This window comes from Symphalangus syndactylus, chromosome 13 (genome assembly GCF_028878055.3).
Source record: "Symphalangus syndactylus isolate Jambi chromosome 13, NHGRI_mSymSyn1-v2.1_pri, whole genome shotgun sequence".
Classification (NCBI taxonomy): domain Eukaryota; kingdom Metazoa; phylum Chordata; class Mammalia; order Primates; family Hylobatidae; genus Symphalangus; species Symphalangus syndactylus.
The window spans coordinates 94,283,886-94,305,753 of NC_072435.2; the positions used below are offsets into that span (position 1 = coordinate 94,283,886).

General features: G+C 38.9%; 1 protein-coding gene across 30 annotated transcripts in view; it reads right to left on the minus strand.

Annotated features, from left to right (window-relative positions):
• ANKS1B (ankyrin repeat and sterile alpha motif domain containing 1B) overlaps positions 1 to 21,868 on the minus strand; it is a 1,261,284-nt gene that overhangs the window by 142,687 nt on the left and 1,096,729 nt on the right. For 3 of the 30 annotated variants that reach the window (XM_055238661.2, XM_055238660.2, XM_055238659.2), the window contains exon 1: positions 19,793 to 20,042. The exons of 15 other annotated variants lie outside the window; for them this stretch is intronic. The gene's annotated coding sequence lies outside the window, so the exon portion shown is untranslated. Of the gene's footprint in view, positions 1 to 19,792; positions 20,048 to 21,868 lie in introns of those variants that run through there. 12 more of the 30 variants (XM_055238649.2, XM_055238648.2, XM_055238647.2 and 9 more) reach the window with 8 other exon arrangements.

The following is a 21,868-nucleotide window of genomic DNA, read 5'->3' on the forward strand; positions in this document are numbered from 1 at the left end:
GACCCTGCAGGAACCGTAACAAAAACTGAAGGACAGGCTGGTCTTTAAGTACAACTTAGCAGAGCATGACGAATGCAGATTGAACCAAAGTGACCCTCCCTACCTACAAATATAGTCATACCACACCTCTGCTTAAAGTCCCTTCAATGGCTTCCCATTGCTAGGAGGCTGATGTCTAATAGCCTCATGTCTCTCCTCTTCCTCACACTTACTCATATTACACTACCAGTGGTTGCCACAGGCACCACATGTTGGATGTTCCCACGCCTTCATCCGTGCTGTTTCCTGTAACTGCAGGAAGTGCCCTTTACCCTCAACCCTTTCTCAGGTTTTCCTGAACTCCTGATCATCCTTGAAGTCCTCTCAAGTATGACCTTCTCTGAGAAGTCTCCCACAACCTCTCTAGGTAGAGCTGAGCATGCCTCCTCAGTGCCGCCAATGCACCTTGTAATCTACCAATTAATGTAACTGAACAGATTACAAAGTGCATTGGTGTCTGTTACATGCTTGCTCCTGTCCCACGTTATGGGCCTTACACGTCTTTGTATTCTGGGATTCTAGCACCATGTCTGGCCCAGATCAAGGACTCAAATTATGTGTTGAATTGAATTTGTTGAATTCACATGAATTCACTTATCCAAAGCCTGAATGGCTAAAGTGGTTATCTTTGGGTTTCTTTTGACAATAGTAAGCATCATCAGAATGGACTAAAATCATCAAGAATGTGCAGAAGGACCTCCATAATCAGTAACTATAGAGATACCAAACTTTTTAGTTACATAAATTGAAGACAAGAGCAATTACAGAAGATTATATTTAATGGCCTTAGGGTGCAGGTAGAAATCACATATTTTCGACTGCTTTCTTTAAAAATGCATCAAAGCACTGTAAAAAGCCAAAAACAACCTTTTGGAAGCAGCATTTTATACCAGGTATTTAAATCTATTTTCACTGTGAGTTTATTCAGAGTAATTGTATAATAAAGAAAAGCACTTGGCTTCAGGTCACTATGTATATATAGCTAAATTATGCAATTAGATGACACGTAATTAACCAGAGTAGCAACACAGCCCATCTAAAGGGGCCAGCTGGGGTCTGAGTGACTCACAAAAACATTATGTAGTTAAGTGATAGGCATAGGCACCTACAAGAACAATGAATTTTGGTCTACCTGCAGCCTAATGAGTCCCTCTTGTGACTAAAGAGGTAATGCAAAGAGAGGTCTCAGAGGCAGGGCAGTGTCAATGGAAATTCTGTCTAAGAAGGAGCCAAAGTACCATCTTGATTCTTATTTTCCAAAACTTCTAATGAGATAAGAAATCTCTCCAAACATACTGCTGCCAACATTACCAGCTTGACTCTTCCATTACCACAAATAATAAACAAAAAACATTAGTTAAAGCTTATTTTAAATCAACTTGAAGAAATACTTCCTGACCCATTACTCAGGTAGTATATACAGCAGATTGACTATTCAGTAAGTGAAAACTAATGGCGGAAGAAATCCAAATTAGCTTTCTTCCTTTTCCTTCAAGGATATATACATGGCAGGCATGCATGAATTAACATAGTCATGAACAAGAAATATTATCTCTTTTGTAAAGATCAAGGTTTACTGTCTCATTGTGTTTGGTTTCGGGAATGTAGTTTTGGTTTTGTTTGCTTAAGAGATGGAAGAATTCCAGTTCTGAAAGAATTCAAGCTATGAAAAGGAAAGTATCCTTCAATAATTGTCCCAGTGACCCTTATTTTTATCAAGAAGAATCTAGCAACTGTCATACTTGCTAATGTGGCAACAATTCTTTTAATCTTAAATTTTTAAGTAAGGAAAAAATGAATATGTAGCCATTTAATCACAAATTCATCCTCTATTTCCCAACACCACTTATTCCATATATATATTTACTGAATATAAATATACTAGGCCTCAGTGGAAACACGAAGGATGTGCAAGACTCAGTACCTGCCTTTAAATAGCTTACAATCTACTAGAGGAATGAAATCTGTCGCCCACTCTTTTATTTTCTTCTTCAGAATGGTTTGAGTATATACAGTATACTCTAAAGGTTTAATTAAAATGGAATATATAAAAATCTGGAAGGATACATACTAAAATGTAATCTGGAAGAGGGATAGCAAATTATTTTTTTTGCACTCTAAATTTTCTAATTTTTTTCTCTAATGAGGACGTACTACTTGTGTAAAAAGAAGAAGAAAGTTATTTTATGAAAGATGAAAAAAAAAAAACACCTCAATCTGGTTAGCCTGATAGTTTGTCCTTTTGGACACTTAAAAGGCCCCATTACCAGGCAGAGGTTGCAATGAGCTGAGATGGTTCCACTGCACTCCAGCCTGGGTGACAGAATGAGACCCTGTCTCAAAACAAACAAACAAACAAACAAAATGCCCCATTGCCTAAACTCTGAAAAAGTCAATACAGGGTTGTTGACAAAATCTATTATTATTGCCCATCTGGTGATCTGCTGCTCCCCTACCAGTGAGGAAGCTTCTTAGGTCAGGGACTCTGTCTTGTTTGCTATCTTGTTTGTTCAATTCCTAACAGGGATCAGAGGACACTATAGATAGGTAATAAACATGTGGGGAAGATGGGAGGACAGGAGAGCAGGAAGAGAGCAGGGAAAGCTGAAGGCACACACACTTCTGAGACTTTTGTTAAAATTAAGTATTTAATGCGATCACTTTGGGGAAACCCCATTGATTAAACTGACGGGAGGCATGAAAATGACATAATTGATATGACCGATAATTTTATTCTTCAACCAAATCTACTCTTGGCCAGAGTGCCCCTTTGAGAGATAATGGTTCATATCAGGGAGCAATTTGCTTTCACCCCTTGCATACAAAGCGGGTTTCAAAACCTATGTAGTTTTAGAACAAAACAAAAACTGTAATGTCTTAATTTTTAAGATTTTTCAATGCAGAGACTAACAAAGCAGATCTAATGAACAGGGCATCATATTGCATACTGTCTGTGTGAGTGGCGCCTTCTGGAGTTGTGCAGAAGACAACCTGTGAGGCCTTATTTAGCCACTCTGGGCTTGCTTCAGGCTTTAAGTTCTTGTTGTTAAACTTAATTTTTCAGATCCATATGGTTTGGGAGCATCGTGTGTATGGTCCTAACTTTGGTGATGTATTGACCTTTGTGGACTAAGGATGAAAGTTGGTCTGAAATAAGTACAGGAATCTTCATAAAATAACAGCCAGCATTAATTGAGCACCTACCAACTGTCAGAGGGCTATCCATATATGTGCCTATCTAATATTTAGTCTTCAGAATAACTGCGCAAGGTAGGTTTCATCACTATTTTACAGATGAGCAAAATAAGTCTTAGAAAGGTTTAGTTTAGTAATTTTCCCAAAAGCACACACAGCTAATAAGTCATAGAGTGAGGATGTAATTTAAGGTCTGATCAGCAACCCCAATATCTCATTCATCCTTGCCTTTCCTCTGAAGAAACGCAGCAGCTTGTCTCATGCATTTTAATAACATTGGCATGTTATAAAAAGTTAACCTTTTTGTTTTGCAGTTCCTCATTTTTCTTTATGTATTTCTCTTGCTTCTTGTTTTTTTTCCCCTCTCCTCCAATATCAATTCCTACTCCTCGTACGTTTTTGTGGCATTTGAGAAAACTTCGTTGAAAATTCTTTGACAGTGTCTGCAAGTCTTCTGAGACAAAGTGCCACAAAGATAATGTTTAAATAAAATACCACATAGTACGATTACATTTAGGCTTCCAGTCACCCTGAATATTGGACAAATAAATTCTCTTGGAATCTTCATACTGACATACACAGGACACACACACATGCACACATATGATTAGAATCATTTTTTCCAATCAGAAATGACATTTGCTTTTGAAATGATTAAATATTATCCTCACCATCAGCCAAGATTTCCATGACACCTGAATAAACAAAACAGGAGTTGATTACTGAGATTCTTTGGTTTTTCTCTTCCTTTGCACGGTAGGAAAAGTAATGATTAAAAGTATAAAACACATATTAACGATACAAAAGAGAACTATCTCCAATGCCTTGAAGAATGTAGTCTTCATATCCACTAGGGTGCTAACCTTCTGAAAGCTACAAAATCAATCCTAAAAGTTTTATCTGCCATGGCGACAGAGCCCTTTTTTAAGTCAGTAAATACTAAAAGTGAGACAATAACAGCTCATATTTAGGATTACCAAGTTTCTCTACAGGAGACAGGCTCAGGTATCAAGAAGAAAACAAATATTCGCTAAAATAATTTAAAATAATTTGGCAACAACAAAAGACACATATGATGAAAGTCTGTTCAAATAACAAGTGACTAAAATAAGAGTGCTGACACAAAGGAAGGTAGCACCGACATGGAACTGGGTTTTGGTAACAATATGCCAATCAGGAATAAAAATATAAATCAAACGTAACTGGAATGCATAAGTATACCCAGCTTTACAAGATGGGTAGGTTCCTAAAAAGCTTTGTATAAATACAGTTGCTCCCTGACCCCCATAATTACTGGAAGGAGAGAGAGAAAGACCCTAATGAAATCTTGCAGTAAATTCTAAACTATAAAGAGAAAAAAATTTTTGAATGGCAAACAGACACTGCTTTAATTCCCTGCTTGAAAAGTTTTTTTTTAAATTTTATAATGAATGATGATTTGAATAGCAGAATATTTTCTAAAAATTAGGCAAACACATGTATCACTGCAAATAATATGGAAAATAGCACTGGAAAGTGAAGAAAACCCCCAAAGAGCTAATTTCCATTTTACGTTCGGTATTTAAATGCCACATTGATAACTGAACACTGTAGTATAAATAAATTATTGTTAAGCTGTCTTATAAATTGCTCAGTCCTTCAGTCCACAGTCAATAAAATATAGGCCTTGCCTGTGGTTTACTCAAGATTATAGAAATTCAGAGTAATCAATCATTCCAGGTGGCTTTTATAGCTTTCCAGGCAGCAAGAGCTATATTTTATTGAATGAGGCATTTAATCAGTGGGTATTATTAAAGTGCAATTTTCCATATTAAACTGTTTTCTATATAAATTGGCTTCCTGGTATGCTGACCTGTAATGACAGGGTTATCTTGCACTCACTCTTGTAGAGACAGGTAATAACTCATCTTTGTGTCTGTTTTTTGATTCCACAGAATGTTATTCTTTCTGCTGTCATCAAAAAATAGTTTCTGAACAAATATTATCCAAGATTTTTCTTATGCTATTGTCCTATAAACTCAATATTTTAAGACTAACCTGAATGCTAATATTATATATTGTGATATTTCTTATGTTATAAAGGAAATTGTACCATAATTTCTAATTGTAGACTAATCACAGCCATTCTACCACAAAAATGCCATATTCAATACTTTTTCCTATTACAGTATAAAACACCATTTGACCTTTTATTTTAAAAAGACTGTGACAAATGAATATTAAGTTAATGCATAAAGTCTAATAATGATCTACATTTACCAGCATAAATGACAGGAGGTAAATGAATATGGAATAAGTATATACTTCACATGTTTCCTGGCATATATGAAGAAGCATTGAAGCAAATGAATCTATCTCATGTAAGGCAAATATTATGGAGAAACCCCAGAATCAGTAGAAAGAGATATTTTTGCCTTTTCTTACTATGGAAATTCACTATTATAATACTTAAAGCTGCAGATCTTTTCTTTAATAATAACTTCTGTTTAAAAATCTGTAACAAGAGATACCATTGCTGATTACATAACACTGGTGATATACTACTGTGATTTTTTCAGTTCTGTACCAAAAGACAAGAAAAAAACAAAAAACAAACAAAACGATAAATTCTGCCAATGTTTTTAAAAAAGAATGTCTTCTACACCAAGTGCTACTTTCAGATACAGGGCTACAGTGCTTGAACAATCATAGTATTAGAAACAATAAGTGATACAAATAGTAAAAACAATTTTTTAAAAAATCAAACTTTTATAACGTTTACGTAGACACCACAGAGGACAAAACATCCATCTCCAGATGATGTGCAGTATAATTAGTCAGAAAGGTATGGCAATGTTTTTGATTATGATCAGCCAGTTGCAAAGATTATCAAATAAACAATCTAGCTATTGCTGCTTTGCTAGAAAAATGATCATCTTAGTGGCAAAGATTAATAACTGCTTTTTAAAAAGACAAAAACTAGCTTTGTGATTTACTGTGTACTTTCTCAAGAATGCACAGTAAGTAAATCAACGGTTTGTCTAATCACTATCAATGTGGCATGCTTTAATATATTGGATATAAATAATTGTCACTAAAAAATCATCTGCTGCATGTTCAGATAAAGCTATAGAGATCTCTGCCTTGTTACCTAGCAACTGGGCAAGTAACTGCCATACTGCAAAAAAAAAAAAAAAATCCTTATTATTTAGGTAGAGAGAATGATCATAAAACTCCACATTAAGATGTTAATGAAGCCAAAATGTATATTAAGATACAACAGCTAACGATTTTAGATGCATGTATGGCCTTGGTTTTGAAATACCATGCAGTAATGAAAACTGTAAAGGTTTAAATCTATTATTTTAGCTGATCACAAACAACAACGTTGTTTAGAGTGTATTTTTAAAAGACCACCACTATTATTTTTTATTTGTACTCTTTCACAGACAAAGGAATTTCAACCAGATCTTCTGTAATGAGTCTATTTATTGAAAGGGTGATGCTTACTTGTTTAATTAAATACAGTAAAACTGTTCTGAGTAATTAGTTCACTGCAAGGGATCCCAAATTATTTCTTATATTTCATATAACAGCTTAATGTATTAATTTTATAACATCTGGAGGAATCTGGCTTAAGTTCTGTTTCAATTTTGCTAAAAATCTGGATTCCAAGATTGTGCATAAAATCTCTCTTAAAAAGCAACAGGGGGGCCGGGCGCGGTGGCTCACGCTTGTAATCCCAGCACTTTGGGAGGCCGAGGCGGGCGGATCACGAGGTCAGGAGATCGAGACCACGGTGAAACCCCGTCTCTACTAAAAACACAAAAAAATTAGCCGGGCGTAGTGGCGGGCGCCTGTAGTCCCAGCTACTTGGAGAGGCTGAGGCAAGAGAATGGCGTGAACCCGGCAGGCGGAGCTTGCAGTGAGCCGAGATTGCGCCACTGCACTCTAGCCTGGGCGACAGAGTGAGACTCTGTCTCAAAAAAAAAAAAAAAAAAAAAAAGCATAGGGGATTAGGGCAATTATAAAATTTCACTTCTGAGGTCCAAAATTCAGCACATGGCCAGTCTTCAGGCCTCAATCTGAAAGTAATTCTTTCTGGTGTGTGATGAAGGCTGACTGGTCAGAGCCCATATGAGGATGGTCACATGAGAGTAAGGAAACCACTCATCACTGCAACAAACAGAGACTGTTTTGTGACCAGACAGAGCTGTGCTTGATGAAGCCTTCACAGAAATCCAAACCCCATAGTTTACATGGCATTCCTCTGTTGATTTAATGTACGACGCTATTATTTATATTCACTTACAATGCAGGGACACAATTCAAGAAAGCTCTTCAAATTATTGCATGGAATTAATATAAAGAAGCATAATTAAGGAAGAACTAAGCTGGAAATGAAGTACTTAGAATCCATCACATTGTCTTCATTGGTTTTTACTCATTCTCACATTACCACTAAGCCCATCTTGATTTGATAAGTAATTGTATTAAATGTGTTAAATAAATCAGATTTATTCAAAATCAGTAGTAGAGAGGAAAAAATCTGTTTGAGTTGGGGTGTGGGTTTTAGAAGGACGCAGCAGTTCATAAACCCCAAGGTTTCCGAGAATTGGTTGAAGATAATTGGTCATGTGTCTCGCATCTTGCTTGAGAGGAATAGAAATGTTTCATATGGTTGCAGTGTTTTTCTTTTAAACAAGTACTTCAAATATATTATTTCTTTCAATGCTCACAGCTCGATAACCCAGGAAATAATATATCAATATTGCCATTTGACTCATAGGGAACTGAAACTAGAGAGTAGCTCACTGAAAGCCACACAAGATGGGAAGCAACAGAGCTGGGACTCATGTCTTGATCCCTGCTTCAGTGTCTCTTATACAATATTATGCTTTTAGTTTGAGTGAAATTATTTCATTACATAGAAAAGCTGAATTTCATTATCTATATGCTCTCTGTACAAATATATATAATTGAATTTAAAAAATGATGATGTGTTTCTAATGTGCAAGACACTTTCAGAGTGAAGCAATGTCACAAAGGTTATTGTCCCTGCCCTCAAGTAGCTTATAGTCTCATAAAGAATATAACATATGTATGCAAATACCAAAACACAAAGCACAAAAAATGCTGGGAGTTCAGGGAAGGGCTGGAATACTTCTGTAGTTACTCACCTTAAAGACCTGGAATAAAAGATAGCATTTGAAAGGGCATGAGCAAAAATATGAGGGAAGATATGTTAGGGATACAATCCTAGAGGACCCAAATCACCGTTTACAACCCTGACGACAGGTTTCCTTTGTTTTGTAATGCTTCATCTTCCCCTGACTATAAAAGGGTCAATTTCCATTTTAAAGCATTTCTAAAGTTTCTTGATAAAACTTTACAATTTAAGATAAATTATGCTGAAAAGTTAAAGGGAAGGTTGGCTTTACAAATTAGGAGCCTAAAGCCCAGAGAGATTAAGTAGTTGGAAGCTGTAAAACAATACAACTTCTTATAAAAGTAAATATATATAAAGTGCATAGAACAGTGCTTGCCACACCAGAAGGATATGTGTTTGATACTGTTATTTTTTTGTTAGTGTAATTATTATTAGAAGTATTGGATCTAGAATCTGTTTTTTGATTTCCAGAACAATGTTCTTTTCACTAAGCACATTACCTCAAAATAAAGCACTGTTTTAAGATGCACCATGTACATTCTCTATGAGCCAAAGCTGTATTTTAATGATACAGGTGTGTATTAAATGAAGACGTATACGTAGATTCACATTAAAAGCAGAAAAAATGGAGTCCTCATAACTAGTAATTTATAGCTATTTGTTTAAAATCAAATCTGTATCACCTTCAAATATATATCATTTACATGCTAATAGCTAAACGCAAGTCAAAATGGTATCCCAAAGGAAACACTTTACTAGTGTTACTGTGTAGACCAAGATGTATAAACTTCCCCATCTTTAAATATTTTCTCTGAGTTACATTTTCACTAATTCATATCAACCATTAACCTGTTATTTTTATTTTTATAACATTAACTTTACATACATATAACCTGATACGTTTGTACTGAAAGATTTCAGATATTTGTTGGATTAAGAAAAGTTTACTCTGACCCTAAAGAGTTCATACATATGTACTTCTTGACCTTGATTAGCATATATTCATCATATGCTTCTCTGTATTTACATTCTCTCTCCCTAGCTGGTCTCATCTAGGCACATGGCTAACTATCTATTTGGGGAGTCTCTCAGATGTGTATCTAGCATCCTGATCTTTCCCCTGAGTTCCAGACTAGTAGACCCAATGATCTGCTTGACAATTCCATGTGGATGTCAAGTTTCTCAGACTTAAAATACCAAAAAAACCCTCTTGCTTCCTTCTTTCACTAGTAGCCTAATCTGTTCATCATCCACTCAGTTGCACAGGCCCCAAATTTAGAAGTCATTCATAACTCCTCCCTTTCTCTCATCTTTCACATTAATTCATTAGCAAGATCTCTAGGTTCCATCTCTAAAATATACATTCCAGAGTCTGATTTAAGATGGAAAATTTAAACTGCTTCACAGAACTTCCCTTCCTCAATATCTAACCAAAGGAGAAAAAAAGAGTAAACATTAGTAAAATGAGAAAAAAAAGTTCCAACAGTAACCACTCAAGGAAAGGAACATTAACAACTATAATAAACTTCAAAACTGGCAGCCAACGAAAGAGAAGATTCTGGAACAGGATAAAGAGACACAGTGTTGTTTGGTTCTTAACCCTGTGTTCACCCCTAGAGAGGTAAACAAAATTCTGAGACTTTTTGCTAATAATTCTAAATTTAGAGAAAAACACATTCAGTGAATATCCTTATGTTTCCTTTCTCTACTGAGGAGTAATAGGAACATGTGCAATGAAAGAAGATCAAAGGGCTTATTCAATAGAAGTGAACACTCACTCCAGGGCTGCCCACTATTTTGTGGAAACCCATCAAGTCCCAGGTTATCTCGAGGACAGCTACTAGCTCTTATGGAACCCTTCAGTTAATTATAAAAAGGCTATCCTTGGTATCTCTCCCTCTACCACCCCCTTGCCCACCCCGTCAATTTGGTGAAATAAAGGCTGATAATGGAGACATTTAACACAAGCTAAGGAAGCACGGCCCAGGAAATCTAACAAAGATTGCATACAGCTTGAGTTGAGCTGAGCTGTCTACCTCCCTCTGCAATTTCTTTAGGTTGCAGAAAAGTGGATAGATCCAAGCAATAAAACATAGCTCAAAGAGGAAGCAAACTGGTCTCCAAGAAGGTGGGAAGAAATTTAAGAAGTTACTCACATTATGTCTGGGGAAAGCTGCCCAGGCACCAGCAAGATGAAAAGAAATAGCATGGCAGATATGCAAGCATTCTAAGGGAGGGAGGCAGGAGGAGGGAAACGAGAAGGAAAGAGGGAGGGAGAGAGCAAGCAACAAAGTGAAGAAAAAATATAAAATGAAAGTATCACAGCATATAGGAACTAAATCTAGAATTTTATTCAAATAAACAGAAAGAAATCCTCACACAAACTTCCTACTGTAGAATAATGAGTTCGATGAAAATTGAAGTTTAAAGACAGAATGAAGCAATCTGAATGAGATGAAAAAAGATATTGTGGAACTAAGGAAGCAAATTAAGGACTAAAGATCATAATTTTAGAATCAATAAACAAATCAGAACATCAGAAGCAGAGCAGACACTTCTGATAGTTGAATTACTGACACAGAAGAAAGGACTCATGTACCACGAATGGAGATGAAAATGACAACAGATTTTCATCAAATGATAAACTAATAGATATGGAAGAGATGAAAGATGATCCAAAATAAGGATAAGTGATGTTCCTGAAGTAGGTAACAATATAAGTAGAATAAGAGGTATTTTCAAAGATATGATACAGTATCCGATCTAAATAACACATCGTATTGTGGAAAATTCTTAAGCAGACCATCCAACACCTCCACATATCTTAGCTATGTTATTAAGCTATGTGGATAAAGAAAGAATTCCTTGGGATAAAGGCAGAAAAAAATCACCTACAAAGGGTGGCCTCAGACTACACAGCGATATTCAATGCCATTAAACATGAAGTAGTAGCTGCAAAATTATAATGGAAAGAATACATGACATAAGAATACAACGTTCGGCCATGATATATTGTTCGACTACAAAAGCAACAGGAAGACATTCTCCAAAAAACAAAACAAAGCAAAACAAAACAAAAAACTCACAAATGCAGAATCCATGGGTCTTTCTCGAAAAAAAGGAACAAAAAGCAGTTGGCAATGAAATCTAGGCAATTCAGTGATGAATCAAAGAACTCAGTCAGAATGAAGAAGATATACTAAAGGGCTGGGAGGCAATGGATCCATTTGAACATAGGAATTTATACTAAATAACCATAGTAATTATGATTACAGAATAGAAGTAAATATTATAAACACAGGCAATATAAATTAGTTAAAATTGTTAGCTGAGGAGAGGAGATGGGCAAAAGCATTACCTTTCAAAGCAAGGAATCAATCTGATGTGTTTAAAATTGGAATATGCAGCTTAAAAATATGATTCCAACTCTGAGGTGGATTTACCGTAACGCTAACGAAGCTTAAGTTTCAAGGTTTTTCATCTACACAGGTGATTTGCTTTTTCCCATGCCCTGGAAGGGGTCACAGCAGTGTGTTCACATTGTCATGTTTTTGTAAAATTTATAAAATATACTCCATTTTCTTAAAGAGGGCCCCCAAATTGTATAACCTTCCCACAGAAATCTTGATCCACTCCTGATCAAACTTCTTAATATTTTTCATAGCATTTTTTCTTAACTATAAGGGAAAATAATAACTCCCATAATACAGAGACTCTTATTGGAAGTTCAACAATTATTTAGTTTTTCTTACCTTTTTTTTTTCTGCTGTTAAATACAATAAAACTATTTTTTTGAGACAGTCTCACTCTGTCTCTCAGGCTGGAGTATAGTGGTGTGATCTTGGCTCACTGCAACCTCTGTCTCTTGGGTTCATGCGATTCTCATGCCTCAGCCTCCTGAGTAGTTGGGATTACAGGTGTGTGCCACCACACCCAGCTAATTTTTAAAAAATATTTTTAGTAGAGACAGGATTTGGCCATGTTGGCCAAACTGGTCTTGAATTTCTGGCCTCAAGCTCTCCACCTGCCTCAGCCTCCCAAAGTGCTGGGATTATGGGCATGAGCCACCAATAAAATAAATTTTAATAATTTTTATTTAAAAATAGCATCAGCATTATGACTGCAGGGTTATAAAGTCTTTCTTTCTATCCGCACAGTCACGTATCAACCCCTTTGCACATATTTATAGAAAGATGCCTTAAATGATATAAGTCTACTGTTAAAGGGGGTTATTTCTGGGCAGTGGTATTTGGGGTAATTAAAAAATTTAATCTTTGTATTACATGCATTGTCTGAATTATTTATTGTGATCATATAACAAATATTTCAAAAATAATAGGATGACTTTTTTTCCTTCAAATGCCAAGATAGTAACAGATATTATTTTGGATGATGAGAACTATAGGGAATTATTTTGTACTTTGTATTTTCCTGTGTTTTTAAAATTTCAACAATGATTTCCAAAATTTGATATTCTGAATCATTCCACATCTATTCCTTTTTCTTCTTCCAGCCAAGTCACTATTATTTCTCACCTGGACTACTCTCATAGTCTTCCGTGTGGTCCCACCTGTATCCATCCTAGCCCTGGTATTAGCCAGTCTTTACACAGCAGACAGGGTGTGCTCTTCAAATGTAAAACGATCACACCTCTGCTTTACATTCTCCAGCTGCTTCATATTGTTTTTAGAATAAAACCCAAACTCTTTGCCGTGACCAGCAAAGCTGACCTGAGCTGACCAGGATTCAGTCATGCTGGACTGCTCTCTGTCCCCCAAACACTGCACTTGTTCCCCCTGACAGATACTCCATGAGCTGTTCCCCTGGCCTGGGGTGTTCTTTCTCCAACATCTCTGTATAGCTGGTTCCTTCTGTTCAGGTCTCTGTTGGAGTGCCACCTTCTCAGGAAGACCTCCAGATTTTTTAATTTCTCCCTCCATTTCCCTCTCCAGCGCTTCACCCTGCTGGACGGCCTTCATGGCCTTTATCACCATCTGGAATGATCTTCATTTATTTATTTACTTCCTCTGTATCAATCCTCTCCCACTAAATATCTGTTCTAGAAAACTAGCACCTTCTCTATTTTGTTCATCATTATATCTCCTGCTCAAAGAATGTGCCCAGAAGATAGCAGACACTTAATAAATATTTCTGCACTCAATGGATACACACAGAGATTGTTCCTCAGCTTAAAAAGGCTTATGTTTGCAAAGTTGTCTTTTAAGTCAGTTGTTTAGAATTCAGAATGCATGTTCTTTAAAATGAGCCACAGTACAAATAATAATTCAATATCAAGCCTAGCTCACAAAAGTCTACTGGACCCACAATGGGTTAGTATATCTGCAACAAAAATGCTAGAAAATCAACATGATGAATTATCACTGGGAAAATAGGAAATTAAAAAGAAACATTTCAACTGATCTAAATATGAACAAACTATGACTATTATTTCTCTCTCATATTGGTGAAGACTTTTGTGGATATTCTGAAGGGAACGTCAGAGCACTTTTTTTTTTTTTTGAGACAGGGTTTCACTCCTGTTGCCCAGGCTGGAGTACAATGGCACAATCTCAGCTCACTGCAACCTCCACCTCCCAGGCTCAAGCAATTCTCCTGCCTCAGCCTCCTGAGTGGCTGAGATTACAGGCGCCCACCACCACACCTGGTTAATCTTTGTATTTTTTGTACAGACTGGTTTCACCATGTTGCCCAGGCTGGTTTCAAATTCCTGGGCTCAAGTGATCCACTTGCCTCAGCATCTAAAGTGCTGGGATTATAGGCGTGAGCCACCACGCCTGGCTTTGGGGCATTTTTAAGAGCTGTAGAAGTTTCTGGCTTTTTATTGGGTATAACTTCATTCAAAAATGTGTAGCTTTTGGCTCCTTTGATAACAGACCACTAAATTAGAATAATGTTTGTAACTGGGAGTTTTACTATCTGTTTTTGGTTTTAGTTAAAGCTCGAGAATGACTTGCACGTAGTTGTAACTGCAACAGGTGGTATGTTTTGTGAATGCTTATCTGTCATTACTTCAGTCACTGTTTGTGTCAAAAATGTAAAAGAGGAATGAACAGAATGAGTTTCTGGGAGGTATTAGGCAGAGGGGCTCAGAAGGAAAGGGATTAAAGAGGACGTGTGATTGGAAAGATATCTGAGATAAGAGCAGTGAACGAGAGGAAAGAAGAAGTTAGTGATGAATGATCAGAAGAAGATAGGGAAGACGACTTCTTCCTGCTAGCTACTAAGAAATTTTATCTTCCAAGACAGCTTGGTTCCTGTCTAGAGTAGCTGTGGGTGGGTAAATGGAGGGAGGGCCAGTTTGTAAATAATGCTGAAATTTAAGAGACTATATATTATCTAATTTGAGGCTTTGTCCCAAATTTGGTTTGGAGTTTTGTTTTTTTGTTATTATACTTTAAGTTTTAGGGTACATGTGCACAATGTGCAGGTTTGTTACATATGTATCCATGTGCCACGTTGGTGTGCTGCACCCATTAACTCGTCATTTAGCATTAGGTATATCTCCTAATGCTATCGCTCCCCCCTTCCCCCACCCCACAACAGTCCCCGGTGTGTGATGTTCCCCTTCCTGTGTCCATGTGTTCTCATTGTTCAATTTCCACCTATGAGTGAGAACATGCGGTGTTTGGTTTTTTGTCCTTGCGATAGTTTGCTGAGAATGATGGTTTCCAGCTTCAACCATGTCCCTACAAAGGACATGAACTCATCATTTTTTATGGCTGCATAGTATTCCGTGGTGTATATGTGCCACATTTTCTTAATCCAGTCTATCATTGTTGGACATTTGGGTTGGTTCCAAGTCTTTGCTACTGTGAATAGTGCCACAATAAACATACGTGTGCATGTGTCTTTATAGCAGCATGATTTATAATCCTTTGGGTATATACCCAGTAGGCTGGGTCAAATGGTATTTCTAGTTCTAGATCCCTGAGGAATCGCCACACCGACTTCCACAATGGTTGAACTAGTTTACAGTCCCACCAACAGTGTTTTCATGACTAATCTACCAGTAGGGTGAAATAAATAGCATCATTCATATCAGGAGTACCAACCAACCCCATAAGAGATATTGAAGAGACAATGCCAACCTTCCATTCTGGAGTAAAGCTATACTGCAAGAAAACAATTTGAACCAATTATTTTCATACTAAGTTGACAGTTAAGACAGAAAAAAATACATATATTAAGAGCCAAGAGATACTGCATATGGTCTGCAAGTCTTTTCTGGAGAAATGAATCATGAAGATAAAGAGAAGTGGCTTATTTTTACAGTTACATTTTATATTTCTAGAAAAATAACTACAACATGGTCTTGATGTCTAAACATAGGGAAATGAGACTTTTATGAACGTTACACAACATAAAACATACCACTTGTTGCAGTTACAACCACGTGCAAGTCATTCTCAAGCCTTAACTAAAACCAAAAACAGATAATAAAACTCATAGTTACAAACATTATTCTAATTGAACTATACTTTGAAAATGACTGAATGCTCAAATACTCTTAAAATACAATGTTCTCTTGCCAAGAAAGAGTGTTGGCCTTAAAATGGCCACAAAACCTAGCCCCATCCAATGTTACTAGAGCTACAGAATCAAGCACCCTCCAAACATATGGCCAAGCAGCCTTGGAGGCACCTAATGAGTCCAACGCAGTTTTCCCATGTGCCTCAGAGGCTGCCGTCTGTAGTGACAAAGGTGATAGAATATGGTAAAGTTGCGTATCTAGGAAAATGTCAATGTAGTCCCTGATTTCCCAGAGAATGTTCTTGTGGCTTATCCTCTGAGGTTAGTAGTTTCAGTTTAGCACACTAATTCCAAACACTAAAGAGATGAATCCATTCAAGTCATTTACAGAAAAATTGTTTTGAGATTTACCCAAAAAACAAATACACTACAAAGAATGTAGTAACAGAGAAGATTAGAATATGTACTTTTGCTTCTGCTGGTTCAAGTTTTGTTTTGATATTCTCTGCATTTCCTATATGAGAAAACCACCAGTACATCTTTGCTGTGTAAACACCAACATTGAGAAATATTGGCCAAACATAAAAATTTTTAGAGAATTAATTTTTGATATTCATCTAAACAAGCCAATATATTCTCACAATTTTTTAAAGAAAAAAAAAAGAACTCAGCTTAATCATATACTTGACTTCTAAAAAATCATCTCACGGTTCCATGAAGATAGAGAAAATATCAGATGAACAGGAGTGGTTTTCATTTCACACTGGAATTATAAGAAAGGTTAATTTTTGCATAAAAATTACATCTACATAAAAATAGATTTCTGGAACAATGCATTATTGACAGTTACGTGGGAAGATAAATGCATTCATGTAAATGTCCTTTCTCAAGCAAATTACTAAATATATTGACAGCACTGCACTTTGAAAACAACCATTTTAAGGAAACCAAATATACATACAAGAGTAAAAACATTACATATAATAGCCAATGTAATGTTTCACTCAATGCATATTCACTCAAATATGCATACTTTTTTCAGTTTATTGACATATACTGCTATTAAATTAAATACCAAACACTTATGCTTTGTTATTGGCTATTGTCCACAGAAGGAAAAAATGGGTAGTCAACTGGAGTCTATTCACACTTCTGTTAATTACTGGTGGTCCATGCAAGACGTTATAGTTTGATTGCTGGCACTTGTAAATATTAACCAAGTCTAAGGTACTGCTATAAAATCCAAAATGTGTAAAAACCAAACACACCTATACAAATACAAATGTTTTACTCATGATCATTAATGACTTTAATCAAGCAGATCTTCTAATTAATTTTGCTAATTGTTTATTCCTCTCAGGACATTTATTGGTTTGATGGATATTACTATGACATATGTTGATGCCAGCATCTGGTCAGAAATGAGGGCATCAGTAAACTCTCCTTGGTGTTTCTACAGAACATGCCAATGCTATAATACTGTCAATGCCACAGCATTTATTTCAATATAAGATTTTGAGAACATGTCTGCCTTTCACTTACGGAAAGGATAAACATACTTCGAAACACACGGTGCTCAAATATGCTTATTCAATGAATGGTACAACGAGAATGGCTTGATAACAAACTGGAAAACATCTGCCAACATTTAAAATAGAATAATAACATCATAAATGATTATTAGGAATGCCTTCCCCCACAATGTACTGTCTGTCAATTTATACCCTATTTCGAATATGTAAGGTAACTTTAAACAAATACAGTACTGCTATCTTAAAGGAAGTGATCCCCTAAATATTTCTGACCAAAGGTAATCATATGCAATAAATTAATAGACAAGAAATGTATCAGAATTCGATTCATGTATAGAAATTTGGTTAAACTTGCAAACTTTTATGTTGTTAATAACTATTCAGAGATTGTCACTTTAAACTGCTGACAAATAAATGCACTTATGCAGTTTTATTTTTAAAAACTAGTTATCCCAAAACATCATATTAAATAATATACCATGCTGTATCTATATTTCAAAATTATTTTAATGGAGATTTGATCTCTAGGTAGAGGCAAAACACTGTTTTCTCCTTCTGGCCCCCATTAGGGAAACTGTAACAGTATGGGTGTCTCCCATTTCTGACACATGAATCTATTGTCACTCTACTGTCATGGCTTAAGAAAAAAACATTGCTTCTACTCAAGGTGCCAAACTGCACCAAGCAAAGTAACTCCAATGCAGTAACATCAAGTTTGGCAATTAGCAACTGCAGGACAAGGTTTCCATCCTTGAACAACGAGCACTGATACTTCACTATTTTTCCCCCCAACATCATATTTCCCCCTGCATTCTGAAGGTTTTTTTTTTTTTTAATATTTGTAACAATGTTTTTGTATGACACTGGCATCAAGTCTCCCAGGCAGCATGCGTCTGTTTTAATTTCATTTGTATTCGTTACTCCTTTCTTCTCTGAGTCCAAGAGAATCACTGCTAACACACCCAGCACTACTCAGGATAGACAACGACAGAATGAAACACTTCTGAGGAAGCCTTTCCGGTGGCGTAATGCCAGCACTACTCATTATAGCCTATTTTATCACAGAGCCGTCAACATTACGGACTCGAATAACCCAGATACCAGCGGCATCCCCTTGCACGAGCTCATCTGCGGAGTACAAGGAATACAGGTTTGGAAGAAACCTCTGAGAGGTTTTCTAATCTTTCCTCTCTTCCTTCTGACTTCCAACTTTAACGTGAGCCTACCCCAAAGAAGAGAACTAGACTGTCTTAGTAACTTGTGCAAACCTTCAGAAAAGTCTTAGGTTGTACCTAAATTCCTCATGTTGCCATTCCAACACCATTTCCTGTAGTTTTCCCTTTCCAGATGCAGGAGTCCACAGAGCAAGTATCCTTATAAGTGTTTAAGAATCATTAAGCAATTCCAAAGTTCCTGTGCCTCTAATCTACTGATCCAACGTGCCCGGCGCACATAAGCAGCACCGCGACTGAATTTCAAGTCTTCTCAAACTCACACCTCAGTTGCTCAGAGAGGAGAAATGCAGCGAGGACTCGCCTTCCTGGCCAGTCTCTGAAAACGCGAAACCTTCCTGAGCTGTCCATTTGTTTTAGGGGCTGTTTACAAACGGCTGGTTTTCTTGGAGGAAAAATAAACAAATAAATAAAGGGGCTACGGCAGCATCCTGATAAACATAGGACCTTGTTTGGCTTTTGGCAAGTTGTTACCTGGAGTAAAATCACATCCAAGTTACAAGCACGCAAATTGGAATTTCGCTGGAAACACTGACCCGACCTTCACCGAAGCAGCAAATCGCAGTCTCTGCTGCTCTGCTCCTGCTCTCCAAGGCTTAACATTGGAAAGTCCATGCCCACGTCCCCCTCTAATTAATCAATGTAGAAAGAAATACGAGGGGAGAGAAAGGGAGCGCACTCCACACCAACCTTGACAGCGTCTATTCTTCCTGCTATTCCTTAAAGGCGACGCACAGCGCACCTGGAAATTACATGGACTTGGCATGGCTTTTTAATATTAAAGACAAACGACCTTTGGAAAATACACACTGTGAAAGTCAAACCATTTGGAGAGACACCCAGCAATTTACCTCCTCAAACTCCTCGGAACCCCAAGAACGAGGAAAGGAAATGGAAAATGCGCTCAACCCGGGGGTGGTGGGGGAATCGATAACCAGAACAGGTTTGAAAAAATAAGTCCCCCTCCCGCCCCCCACCCGTGGAGACCGCTAGCTGAGGCTGCAACACCTGCCCCGGCAAAGCGTCTCCGCAACCTTCCCGGCTTGCCCGACTCGGCTTCCTCCGCCTCTGCCCCGGCTGCGGCACCACTTCTTGGAGCCACGTCTCGGCAAGCGGGGGCCGCGGAGCGAGGGGGCCGCTGTGCCGCTACTCACCCGAGCCGCTCGGGCTGGCCGCGAGCCGGGATCCGCGAGGGCTGGCGGGCTCCGGCCCCCGAGGACGCAGACATGTGGCTTGAACCTCCGCTCCCCTAGCCGTTGCCTCTGTGCATCTTTCTGGGCGCCCCCAGCGAATGCGAGCGGCGAGGCGAGGGCGAGCGCGCCGAGGAGGGGCGGGAGAGGCGTGGAGCTTGGCCGCGCAGCGCTGCGCCGAGCGCCGGGCTCTCCCCGCGAGCTCCCCGGGCCCGCGCGCGCGCCCCCCACTGCCCCCGCCCCCGGCGCGGCGCGTGCCCCCCACCCCCCGCCGCGCGCCCTCGCACCCGCCCGGCTCCATGCGGCGCGCGCCTGCCCTGGCGGCAGCGGCGGCGGCGGCGGCGCGTCCTCCCCCGAGCGCCGTCTCCTGGGTTGCTGGCTGCACTCTCCATTGTTCCGCGGCTGCTGCCCGGGGTGGGCGGCCAGGCGGGTGGGAGGTGTCGGCTTGGCCGCCGGGGAGGGCTTACCGCTCGGGCGGACCCTCACTGCGAGAGCGATGCGGGCCCAGGCGCGGCGCGCGGGGGCTGCAGGGCGCCTAGCACTGAGAGTTGCCGGCGCGCGGGGTCCTCCTCCTGGCTCCCAGGCACTCGCTCCTGCTCGGCGCCCCTCGCATCCTCGGTTACTATGGATATCTCGCTCCTCCGCCGCCCCCTCCGCGCACTCCGGGAGGCCGCCGGGGCTGTAGCAGCGGCGCGGCTCCTCGGGTGCCCAGGTGACCGGCTCCGCAGCGGCAGAGCAGTGGCAGCAGCTGCCACTGCCGCTGTTAACTGCGGTCGCCGCCGCTGGAGAGAGGAGGACGAGGAGGTCAAGGGGCAGAAGCAGGTCCTGCTGTATCTGCCCCAGAGGCCACCTCTGGTTTCTTCCCACTAACCGAGCGACTTCGTGTTTACCTCGCAGGAGACGCCTCGGCAGTCCTTAACTTGTGTGCGCCGGTGGCCCTCTCTTGTGAGACTTGCGTTCCAGCTGTTCTCAGAGCGGGTATGATCGGCCCCCAGTAGACTTGGAGGGTCACGGGTGAGATTTTGATAAGATTCAAATACTCCTCACTCCTGCCTCCGGTTTCCACCAAAGTTACCATTGTACTACTACCAACAGTTGTAGAAATTTACTTTGGCAAAGGTTTTGTGTTTTTGTTTTTTTTTCCCCCCAAAATTATGCCAATTAAATCCGACCTTAAATGACAAGGCTTTTCTCCCATGTTTAAAATCCCATTTTTTCCCCTTGCCATAAATAAATAAAAATAACTCGTGGCTTACAGGCTGCTTAATACCACAACATTTTAATGAGCATGTCAGGTTACCCACAGGCTTCAGTTCTTTGTTGCTTACAAGTTCCATCCGTAAGTGTGAGTTGTTCACTTAGTCTGGGGTAACAACTGCAGATTCCCACAGAGAAGAATCAGTGTCTTAAAACAAGGTAACACCAACCCAATGGTCTATGAATAGGTTGGAATGGCGGTACTTTAAGTAAAAGTATAAAGAAATGGATAACATTATGAGGAACTTCCAGCAGTACTAATAATCAACCCTGTTGTTCAGGAGACATTCACTTGCTAAACTTTAAGACTAGGCATTCATTGCCTTGAAAGCAAAGCAAACAAACGAAGATTTTGACCAACTGCAACATTCAGGCTCTAAAATAGAAATGTGAATGAATTATTAAATAATAGGTAACATTTACTGAGCACTTACGATTTTCCATGCATCTGTGCATTATCTCATTTAATTCTTACAACTCTCTGAAGGTTTCATTATATTATCCTCACTTTACAGATTAAAAAAAAAGGCTTAGATCTGCAACCGGTAGTTTTGGAAGAACATTCTTTTCCTTAAACAGGAAACTCTAAATGCCCTCTGTTTTGTCCACGTTCGTGCCACTGTCTGCTTCTGTGAGGGTCAGGATAATAGTATACCTGAAACCACCCTTTTAGCAAGCGGCAGGGCCAGGACATAAGCTCAGATTAGATGTCTAATTCACTTGCTATACATGTAACATGTAAAATAAAAAAGACCTGCATCTTGACTGGTGTACTCTTTGATA